We start from the raw sequence: 12,426 nt of genomic DNA on the forward strand, positions 1-12,426 counted from the left end.
GAGGTCTGCGAAGACCTAATTATTTAAGTCTGTGAACCACAAAGCACTTTCAGCTGGAAAGCACAATATATGAGCAAATCAGTATCTGTGTTTTCTTGCACAGAAGGGTAAAAAAAGGAAAAATGTTAAACAAACTGAAGAAATAATTGTTTTTGTACCAAAAAAATCCCACAGCACTGGAGGATAACGGTCATACTGCAGTGATGTGCATTAGTCATGATCAGCACACATAAAATCATCTTGAAGATACTAACTACAAACAACTGTTACAAGATTTTACAAGAGCGTGTTTGTTGTACCAGTGTCTCGAAACATCACATTAAAAACAAACAAACAAGATCAGATAATTGCTTTGAATGTGGTTTTTGTTAAGTTTGGGGTCCTAGATGGCTTTGTGCGTATGCCTAGAAAGCTGAACCACAGGCTTGCTTGTTGTCCTCCTACTCATCTTCGCTGGGAGGAACAGGAGATGTTGGTGCAATCACACCAGTGCAAATCTGGACAAGGCCTGCCTGGAGTCCCTTAAGACCCTCAAACACTCACTAAAACCTACACAGATTTCTTTGGAGGACTGATGCTTTAATATTCCTCCAGCTCTTCTGTGTCACCTCAAGGTTTAAAGCACACAAGCAGTGGTAGCGGGCCAAGTCCGGTCCCACGGTCACAGCATTACGTTCCTTCTAGACCTGTCCATTGAGGGAAGTAAATAGAGACTTGGCTGCTGGTGTGACTCCCAGCAGCTGCTTCCATAACGCTGGGCAAGCATGGGATGTGTGGACGAACAGAAAACTGCCCTGGATGAACACCAACCCTATCTTACTCCATTTTTCTTAAAGAAATTCTGTCCCAGAGGGACCTGCCCCCACACCCCTCACAGGATTGCCCATGTGAAGAATCTTTTCAGCTGGTTTAATCCAAAATTTGAAGTTCAAATGATGCTCATTCGGCACGGATGGGATAAATCAGGTCAGGGACCCAAGGACACGTTCCCATAAACTCCCACCATGGCTTTGCTCAAATGAGCAACCACATCACGTGCTACACCACTTGCAGTGCTTCTAGTCCTACCAACTCGAAGTAGAGGGAGCTGGACGACACTGCTTGCTGCTAGAAAACGCCATATGGAGAAGGTGATGGCCATGCCACAGCCTCTCCTGCCAGTGTTACCAGCGCCAGCAGGCTCCAAGCTACGTCAGCATGTACTGCAACCTCACCCCTGGCTGCACAGGAGAGAGCACGCAAGTGGGGACCTGGGACACATCCTAAGCCAGGGCAGCAGCCTGGCTGGATCAAAGCATTACTATAAGCACAAAGATAGAAAATACAGTACTTATTGAAACTTTCCTGTTGCATGGCCAGGACCAGTTTTGCTCCTATGTGAGCAGCAGCTGCAACCTCCAAACAAAGTCAGCAGGACCCACACAGGGGAGTCTTGGCCTCCCACCGACACCTCTCTCCAGATAGTCCCGCTCCTGATCCTTTCAAATGTGATGGGTCTCTAACTCTTTTACTTCTTATTATACATCTGTCTTAAGCCATAGTAGTGCCCTGCTTCACAGAAGACAAGTCAAAACCACTCCACTCCCTGCCTCTGCTACAGCAGACACACGATGGCAAGTGAGGATTGGGATGCAGCTCTAGTACCTTCCCCACCTGCCCAGGACAGCCAGCTAGGGGAGCTCCTATCCTTCACCTTCTGAGATGAGGCAGAGCAAAGCTCAATTATCCAGGTCAGCTGCTAAAGAAAGCATCACAAGCAGGTCTCAAAGAGCCTAGAAATTAAGTTGTCTCGGACTGCAGCAGCTGCCCTCCATGTCAGGGAAGGGCACATCAAATGCAAGAGGAGCGCAGAGGAGCAAGGGCTGAGCTACACTTTTTAAAACCCTAAGGCCAAGTCTGGCCAACCTGAGGTCCCAAAGCAATATGTGACAGAAAATTAAAGCCAAGTCAAGCCCCCAGACAAGATGCTGGAGGGCTACAAGGCCACACAGCACGTGTCTTGTACACTCACAGCTGAAGCACTTACGTGGGGAGTTCTCCTGAAACATCCTCTTTTAACTGAGATTGTCACTGCAGCCAGAACCCCAAAGAGCTGCGTCGATGCAGCACGCCGTTCTGTCACTGAACTCTATGCAAGAGGAGGACTGATGTGGAACAAAATTAATCTAATCTTTCAGTGCCTTACCAGGTCTGAGGACTTAACAGAAGAGCAACCAAGTGCATCCTGCGAGAGATTTCTGGGAATGAGTGGTCACAGAAAATGGGTATGAGATATAAGTCACAGACAGTGCAACAAGCCACTCTGGTGCCAAAAGCCTTCCATCACTACAGAGCATTCAAGCTAACTGCAAGCCATAACAAAATTCTCAGAACCACTTAGTTTTGCACTATTAACTAAACAATATAATAACCACTATGCAATAAATTTTCTTTCATTATTCCACCATTAACAGCAACTACAAAGCACCAAGTTCTGCTTCTACTTTGAGGAGCAGATAAAGATTCCAGTTTAGTCCTTTCCAGTTAAAATGAGATAAATGTTTTATGCCTTCTGCAAGAACTGCAGAGTCAACAGAAATACCAAGGGCCAAACCCAGAGGGATCCCGTTACTAACTCAAGCTCCATCTAGAGTTAAACAGCATCCACACTGTGGCATAGGAAGCTTCTCCCTTTGCACAACAGTGCCAGGTCAAGATCAATGACATCAAAAAAATGTTTACAAGCTTTTTTCTGTAACAGCAACAAGAAAGAAAAAACTAAATCACAAGAATTGCAAAAGAAAGGCCAGTCAAAGGTAGAAATTTATTCCACAGCCCTGCGCAGGGAATCCACTTCTGGACAGCTGCCTAAAACTCAGCATCCGCCTTCTGCTGGCTCAACCCCCACTGCTCTTGGCAGGTGAGATAGAAAATTGGTTATAAAATGAGCCCTATATTTTATAAGTTTCATAAACATTTTTTTTTATAAAAAAAATCTAGAATATGAGGTATTCTCAGAGATCCTGTGCCAGAGAGTAATGTGGTCTAACTTGGAAACAGAGTTACCACCTGTTCATGGCACTACTCTTTTAATCTTCATTTCTGTTTTATGAGCTGACCAACACTATTTTATTAGCTGACAATTAGTTTAGGTTGATTTAATTAAACAAAATTGATTACACTCCCTCTTTCTTCCAGGGAAAACTTTCTGCAGGACTAGAGGTTTGAACAAGTCAGAGCCTGTATCAATACACCTATATTCCAGATCTTTTTGTCAAAAACGTTAACACGACAATTCAGGTGTGCAAGTGGACACAGAGATGTTCTAGGTACGTGTTAAAAACAAAAGGCAGGCTCTGGCTTTCTGTAGAAGCAGAGGTGGCGGTTTGATATCAGGTAGCACTACTACTTAAGCTTAACTGGTTTAGGAAGTCGCCACCGTTGTTTTTAGAATGAGCATGTCTGGACCTCACAGACGGACAGTATACCAGATCGGAGAGAGGTGGAAAACAACCTAATCTGAAAAAACTAACTTCTTATTTCTCAGGGAGATCAATTCCTTAAACCATGTGGCTGCAGAAATGCTTGAGTCAGTGGAACAGAAAGGGCAGTGCAGGGTGGGATGAGCAGCAGGCATGGCAAAGGGGTAAATTTTAACGGCCACTGGAACATGGCTCATTTAGCTCAATGTAAAGGCAAACACATGGACGTTTTCTGCACAGCACTCTTAAGAGTTAGCACTTGATCTAGAGCTTGAAGTTGATGAAAAAATCTGTTGACATCAGCAGGCCCACAGGTGGTCATCTGCATCTTGAACAGATGCCTCTAAAATAGCTGTTGCACACCAGGTTTCCTGCAGGTGTTTGCTCTCCTGCGAGCACATACACTCCTGCATCAGCGTTCAGCTTAAAGTACCATGTGTCTGCAAAATCCTGGTCTACAGTGAAGACGACAGCATAGGGTAGATATCTTAGCTGTAACACATCTTTGGATTTGTCTTTGCTGTTGCAGCTGTTTTATTCTTCTCCCCCTCCCCCCCCCCCCCCAATTTTATTTTATTTTATTTTTACTTTTGTAGAGCTATATCAAAAAGTCCTGATAGGGCAAACATCTCAAGTTCAGCACACGTTATGTGTTACATACACAGGTAAGTGCTTTAACTGTTAAAGCATTAGTCAGACTGAGAAAAGATAGCATTCATCCAGACTGGTTGTCTAGATATTTGTGTTTGGCTCATTTTAAAGATTCAAAGCAATAACTGACCAAGATCAGCAGCATGAATAGCCTTTTGAGCACCAGCCCCTACTAGGCTAAGCTTCATCACATTCAAGGATGAACTTTCTCCTGTCACAATTTTACGAGTCCCGTTTTGCAACAAGACAGAACCCAGCAGTTAACTGTATCTGCAGAGCCTGCAGCAGAGGTTGTGACAACAACTCAGCCCTGGAGGCTGAATAAAAATGGCTGTAACAGTAGTAGACATTTGGGTGCAATTAAGTATAGACAAGGCTGTAGTCAAATGGCTATTCTATAAGATATATGTTGCCTTTGACACTTAGAGAGCCTTGAAAAGTGAACCACCACCATTAGTTATAACTCCCTGGCAGCAAAAGCTCTAATAATTCTGACTAATTGTCATGGAAAGTTACCCTGATTGCAAATTTGATAGTTGTAAAAATCCAATTTTGGAATTCCAAACAGGCCAGGAACATAATTAGGATCTACATTTTAACACCCTCTTGATCAATGGTGGGGTAAGGGAGACCCTTCCAAGAGCTTTGTTTTGAAATGAATGGCGCCATATTGATGAAACAACTTGGACACAAACCAGAAATTAAATTGAAAGTTTAAACAATGCAGCTGTATTTTATCATCCTGTATTGTCAAGCTTTAACGAAAATAGCTCCTAAACAGAGCCACATGTTATGCCTGTTGCCCAAAAACTGAAGGTGAATTTTAAAACCCTTTCCTAAACTGCAGGATGCCAAGATTTTTCAGCTAGAAGTTATTATTAGGACACAACAGTATTTCATATAAGTCTTGACAACGGGTTTGTATGGTTTCTGTAAAAGCAACTTCATTTTTTAAATCAGAGATGGCTTAGATGAGTGACGCTTCAAAAAAAAAAATAGAACCTCTGTTGTGTATTTCTTCTTGTTCCATATACATATGGTACCAGCAAAAATAAAATCTCATTATAATCAGTGGAACAATCAATACAGGGAGTATAAGCAGGATTCCTCCCTCATCCTATGTATCATTAATGAACATTGTTGGCTGCCTTCTAATCTCAGGACCTGGAGACAGATCTAATAGGGGTATATCGTGTGTTTCAGTGTCACTGAGAAAACTGTAGTCAACTCTTACTTTGAGAATTATCTCTTACCTTTGAGGATTAAAATATGATGAAAAAAACTCTTGCTAGTTGCAGTACTCTGAGAACCAGATCTTTGATAATTCTAGCAAATTGGTCAAGATACAGGAGACAGGAAATGTATAACAAGACTTAGTATTTTTAATATCCAAGGATGGATTTGCACAGCTGGAAAATTAGGGAAAAAAAAGCTCTGGTTTTTGGCTTGTAAGCTGTTCAAATAGCCTAGAGGATTTTAGGGGGTGCAACTCATACAAATTAAATGGGATTCTACCACATTTATTTACTGGAGCACAGTATTTAAGATTGCAAGATTCAATTCCATGTTGAGTAAAAATTTGCTGAAAACTGAATAGCATTTTAAGTTCTACCAGCCTTCCCCATAAAAGTTTGTGTTCAGTCTCAGTTTTGAATACCCGCAATCCCAGAAACAAGACAGAAAAAAGCTCCAGGATCATAACCCTCCAGCTGAATAGGTTCAATGGCTCAACCCGCACATATGCTGGAAGAATGAGGTATTTTAATTGGATCTATCAGGAAGCTTGCAGAGGGATGCATGCAACTTTCATCTTAGTCCACCGGATGAAGGAAGGGAGATGAGATATAAAGAGATAAAAAAGCTGAGCATAAAGAGGTCCACGCGATGCCTCCCAGCCTCCTTCGCACGTCTGTCAGATCCTGAGGTCAGGCTAAAACCGCCAACAACGGTGGTCTGTAAGTCTGAGTATCTTTTATGCTCCTGTGCAACACGGGTTTTCCGACAGCAGAAGAAACAACTTCATTGGATAGCTTCCATGGAGTGTCACCCATCACCCATTTCACTCGCATGCTCCCACACACAAGCCGCTCTTGCTAGGAGCTGGACACCGTATGCCTAGCAGTACGACAGCACGGAAAATACAGGCTGATAGGAAGGGCTATGAGCAGGCTGTTACCCTGAGATTACAAGCAGGTGACCCCACCAGCAGCTCGTTGCGCTCACATTGGCAGACTAGGCTACGCGCAGTGCTGTGCTGGCAGGCACAACACTGGTACCCGGACTTAAGGCAGTTTCTTTATGCGGGATGGTGCTAACACACAGAGATAGCAATCACCCCAAGGTCACTCAGCATCACCAACACAGCGCTGTATCATGTGGAAATACACCGTAGTCCAAGCCAGGCATGCGAATCAGGCAGGGATGCTCAACCCTCTAAAGATACCTCCATTTCTCCTTCCTACTCCACTGCCCCCTCCTCCTTGGGGCAGCCTAGACAACTTGGTGTAAATGAGTGCTAGATGCCCAGGTAGGCAGGCAGGCAGATGAACTACCTTTCTTCATGTATTAGCTCACTGCCTACTAAACGCGGATGTGGTACATGCTTTCCTCCCATATATTAGGTATATTAGAGTGCATTATGGAGGCTGACAGACTCACTATAGTAATAGAGGTCACATATGCTCCTTGGGTGGACCATGAGAAAAGCTATTTTTACCCAGCTTTTTACCCAATGTATTACTGCATTGCAAATTTTTGTGTCACTAAATGCTACCTAAATGTCAGGATGAGGAGGTGGTTTTTAATGAGGTTGCTAATCCCATTCATCTGCCACTGTTCAATACCTCATGATCATTTTTTCTCTCTTAGCAGACTAACAAGACTGTAAAAGAAGCAAGATAAACACCAGCTAAATAACTTAGATGTTAAAGGGTAGTATGTGAATATGGACTTCAAAAGGGCACCACGCTTTGCAGCCTAGGGCTCTGCTCAAGTGGCTAAAAGAGCACTTTGAAGAGGAAGCATCACCTGTACTGGTCTGTGCTGTGGCACGTTTTCCCTACAACCCTTTCATGGCTAATGAACAGCCAACAATGCTTGATAAAAACAGTGTCTGCTACTGATCAAGTACTGGTTGCTTTGTATCACACTTGAATCTAACAGGAAGAAATGTCCAAGAAGATGTATTGTCTAAGTTCAATGTTTTATCAAAACCAGATGAGCACACATAGCCCGAGGTCCTGGTCAAAAGCCAAAACACACAAGCAGGAAACTGCAAGCGGGTAAAATGTGACACTTGGAATAAAAAAATGGGTAGTTACCTTTGTGCCAAAAAACAAAGGCATTTTTACCATGATGGTACAGTGTATCTGGAACACCTCTGCCTCCTGAAACAGAGCACTGTGGTTGCTACAAAGCCTTTTCATGTCAGGCTCTGCTGACTGGAAATCCTAGCTGAGACCACCTCTGGATGATGTACTCCAGTGCCTTTGCTTTTACACATTCATTTACACAGATGCGTAAACATGTGCATATACCCTTGTGTCTGTGCCGAGAGGAAAACCGCTTCCATCACAGCTATTTTTACTCTCTTTGGACTATTTGAACCATTTCCTTCAGGCTATGGCCTTGGGCTTCAGTGGAGAACCTTGTCCAGTGTTCTCCTCAAAGACACGCCCTTACGGAGGAGAATAAGGAAGACAGAACTGCCAGTGGTTTAGCCCTGACTTTTCCATGACAACCCATTTCCCCCCCTCCCATCCCTTGCCCTACTGTTTCAGCTGCCCCGTTTCAGTCTAAGTCTCTTTGGTTTTCACCGAAGCCAACTCTGGAGACGTGGAGAGATGGAGCTGTGTTTAAGCCAGAATGGACATGTCTTTTCTGATGCGAAGCCCTAGCTTCTTCTACAGTTTCATTAGCTCCCAGCTGCTAAGGAAACAAGGGCTCAGCGGTGCTTACTGAACCCACGTTAATCCCAGGACAGCCAACTCAAAGTACCAGTTGGCTTGTGGACTTCATACACCTGCCACGCGTACTTAAGCAAACAGAGTCTAAACCATCTGTGACAAGAACGTGAAGGGAATAGAAGGCACTAAACCATCGTCAAGCTCTGCTAGCACATTTTTTATGTGCTAAATCGTTGTGTTCAATTAAATTCTAGCAAGAAAACTTATATTGAGTGAGTCTGTCACATTCCTGGTAAGGCACAATTCACCGCTGCCCATCGAAAAAAAAGCTGAGGGTAGCAGGAAATGTCTCAAACACCCACAGATTCCTCACCCCTCAACCCCAACACCATCCCAGTAGTATCTGCCTAGCCCCATAAATCCCACCTACATTTTGCATCATGAAAATTAGTAGCAGAAGAGGCACGCTAGCTCCCAGTCATTTTAAGGTGTCTACCCAGTCAAAGTTAAAAATCTCTCGGAAAATGCACTGCCCCATCTACTGCCATATAGGCAACACCACAGCTCCCTTGATAACACACACACACACACTCCCTGTTGCTGAAAAGTAATATAGCTGCGTATAGCTGTTGGAAAGAACTGGAAAAAGAGTTTTTAAGGTTCATTAAAATATTTCAAAAAGTCACTTTGATTTAAAAACCCACCTTAATAAAGCCATATTTATAGTTTCTTTCCACAGTCTTCATCCATTTATACAGCTGCAGTTCCTCTAAAAGACAGTTCAAAGAAATGCAGCTCCAGGCACCCAGTCAGAGCCTAAAAATCCACTGCTGAGTTGCCCAAGATTTTACTAATAAAATTTGTCTTCAGCGATATAAATTGAAAGTCAAAACAGAAACCTGCTCGCAATCTACTGCAGTGGGTTTTTCAATCTGCGGCTCAAGTGCATGAAAAAGGGTGTTCCACACGACCTCCGACTGCTGGAGGGAGATAAGGAAAGAAACACGGTAAGTAGGTGTTGAAACTTCTTAGAAATCTGACCGTACCCTGGGGTATTTTCATCTGCTCAGAGAAACAGGCACTCCAGTTCTGATTTGGAGATCAGAGTAGCCACTTGATGAATTCTAGAAGAATGGGTCAACTAGCAGCCATTTCCTTTCATGGCCTCTTACAAAAGGCCATTCTCCCAGCTAAAGCTTTCACACAAGCCATTTTACCAACAAAAAGAGACTTCACTTCCCCCTCCCTCAGGTACAAGACACCCCAAGGAGAGGCAGCGAGCTGCAAGAGCACAACACACCAGGAGCCACTCTCAAGATGGCGCTCCCGAGAGTGGCAATGAGATTCAAGATAGCTGCACATGTAAAAAGCACCAAAAAAATCCCTACTAGTGCTTGGGTTACAGCCTTCCTGCTCACTCAGTAAGCTACAGGTCAGAATTCAAGACTAGAAATAGCGGATAAAGTTGGAATTGCTGAACTCATCTAATAACAACAACAAAGTTTTATACTCTGCAACTGTATTATGCAACATTAAAATTAGGATAGCATCAAAAGGTGCACAGAAAACTGAAGAAGATACTTGTTTTCCAACATTGGTCCCCTTCAGCTACAGCAGACTCAAAGCCTTTACAAGCTGTTCTCAGCATGAAAAAGAAATCTATTGCGCAGAACCTGGGGAAGCAATCAGGCAGCGTACAACCTTCTGTTAAGCTCTCCAAAACCCAGCCCTGTGCTCAAACAAGCAAGCAAGTCCCGCCCCCCCCCCCCCCCCCCAGTCCCAACCAGAGCAGGGCAATCAAAGTCTGGAACAGCAACACCAGCTCCTAATCACGTCCCAGACCCCTTGTTCCACCTTGCAGCCCACTCATCCAGTCTGTCAGGACAGCAGCTCCCGCACCACCAGCAAAGGTGGCACACAGCACCAGGGGCAAGCACGTTCGGCAGAAGCTTTGCTCAGGGAAGCACAGTAAAAACAAGCAGAGCTCGAGGCAGATACTCAGCTGGTACCAGAAAACACCAGTTGGGTAGCCCTGCGATGGAGAGCAGAAATAAGGCTGGGAAAGAAGAGGTTTCAACTGTTAGTAACTGTTCCTTACACAAGATACCTTTCGCCAAATCTATCAGAGCAGCACTTCTTCAGGGTCTCCTTTATTCCCACGCAAGAAAGGGAATGCTGACAGCTGCACAAGCTGCCATCTGGCAGGCCCTGCCGTATCTGCGAGTTTGCTCAGCGCTTACACAGGGCCCTGGTCTGAGTGGTCTCTCGGTGCTACTGAAACATTGCTGTTAAATAACAGAACACTATTTAACTGGCAAAGTCAATTAGTACACAAGCAAAGCTGAAAGTTGCTTTTTTTATTGTTTTAAATGTAAAACCACAAAAGTGTATGTTGAAGGGCCAACAGATGACAAACAGGACAAGAGTCAAGCGTGTTATCAGTGGATGGGGACAACCGAATCATTTTGAGCTTGCAATGTAACACGTAGACCGAGAAATGCTGTAACTGGACCGAGCAGCAAATGCCTGTTAAGAGTAGCAAGGCTAATGAGAACAGCAGGACAGGGGATATCTTCAACGGCCAGACTCCACATACTAAAATTCTTTAATTTCAATTACTATGAAATTCCAGCCCTTCTCTGATAACATCTAGAAGGCAAACGTTACCACAGCACAATCTCCAAGGAAGCAAATTTCAAAATTGAAATGACCTTTGAAATATTTGCCTACATCACTTTTGCCAAGAAACTTGGGGCAGTTTCATCTTTCACCATCTCTGATTCTCAACTTTTGGCAAATAGCACACATGTTAGGTTGTTATTATTAGTAGCAGTATTTTAAATAGTGCCCTAGAATCCATTTGCCCTTTGGTATTGAAGGAAATCAAAAGGAAAAAGAAAATTAAAAAAAAAAAAATACCCCCCACTCAGAAATAAGACTTAGCTAGCTAGCGTGCCTGGATTCAATCTATAGCTCCTCAGAAATCACAGGCCAGTGGAAGATTAACTCAAAATCATGGGATGGGAATGCATATGGAATTCTCATTCCGCTTACAGGAGGGTAAATTACATTTTTTTAATCTCTGAAGCTCGGTTGATGTTTCAGTTAGGCAGCGGCTGAAATATCTGCCCAGCCACCTCCTGTTTATATTGGGGTGGGACAAATTGCTCCATTTCCATCAGCCTTAGCACCAGACAATGTGTTCTCAACACTTGCTCACACAGCACAGGTAGGAGAATCCTCAACCTCAACACTAACACTGCCCATGCTTTTCAAAACTGAAGGCACCCTTCCCTGCCACATTCCCTGAACAAAAACAAAATATTACTGACAGGGTTACAGTGCCCTGGGGACACAGACAATTGCTTTCTTATTTCACACCCCTTGGATACATGCATCTAACACCAGATGTCCGTGGAATATTTCATTCTATAGAGGGCTACCAATTTCCCTCATCATTTTTCAATTAACAAGCGATTATGTTTAGCATTGGCAAGGACATGGGGTGTTCTGAGCACACTGTGAACAATTTCAGAAGGAAAGTTTTGCCACAAAGTCACGCGTCATACAAGAACACTGACATGAACTTTAAAAACAATCATTATTCAAAACATTTTTTGTGACAACCTTCCCCCACATAAACCAAGATGACCTCAATTTCAGACAAACCACAAAATGCTGCCCAAGCTAGGGCCACTTTGCTAGCAAATTATAATGTACCCCTCCCCCAGATAACTTGGCCTTGCCTAAATTAGTCCAGCTGTTTTATTTTGTGAATTGGAGTCTAAATGCATAGGCAGAAGAACCACATGATTTTAGGTTCACCGATGCACAAGGGGATTTTCTCTAATAATCCCATTCATCATTACAGAAGCTAGATGTGTGAACGATGATCCCCTAATATCCTCCAGGGAGAGCTAAGAGTCTCAAATTCAACAGGCCATTCAGGGGGTTGCATCTGTGGCTCAGAGAAATATGATTAAGTGCCTTAACTAGAGGAAACTGCTTTTTCTTTCTTCCCTTTTAATGAACAGCTCAGAGTTCAGAACACAGGAAAGAGACAAAGCGCCTGAAAGCAGTCACCAGTGCATCAAAAGGATCTGGAAATTTCATTTTGAGTTTCTTCAAGCTACTTGCAACCTATACGGCTAGCAACAAATTTTACATCCTCTGTTGTATCTTCACCTGAAAGGCTAAGAGGAAAAGGTCATGCTTGCCCCCAGGACTGAGGATCTCCTGGCCTGGACAAAACCACACAAAAGGCCAGTGAATATTTTGACACGTTCAAGATGGAAACATGCCAATTTACACCAAGGCCGGATCCACCCCCTTTTACCATCAGCTCAACAGACAAGTCTCCCATTGTGAGCATATGAATATAAAGTTTTATATTAACTGAGTTAATGATG

At 43.5% G+C, this 12,426-nt stretch overlaps 1 protein-coding gene across 7 annotated transcripts in view; it reads right to left on the reverse strand.

The window, feature by feature from the left end:
• COL26A1 (collagen type XXVI alpha 1 chain) overlaps positions 1-12,426 on the reverse strand; it is a 195,399-nt gene that overhangs the window by 60,097 nt on the left and 122,876 nt on the right. The window lies entirely within an intron of this gene.

The sequence above is a fragment of the Falco rusticolus genome, chromosome 1 (genome assembly GCF_015220075.1).
Source record: "Falco rusticolus isolate bFalRus1 chromosome 1, bFalRus1.pri, whole genome shotgun sequence".
In the NCBI taxonomy this organism is placed as follows: Eukaryota; Metazoa; Chordata; class Aves; order Falconiformes; family Falconidae; genus Falco; species Falco rusticolus.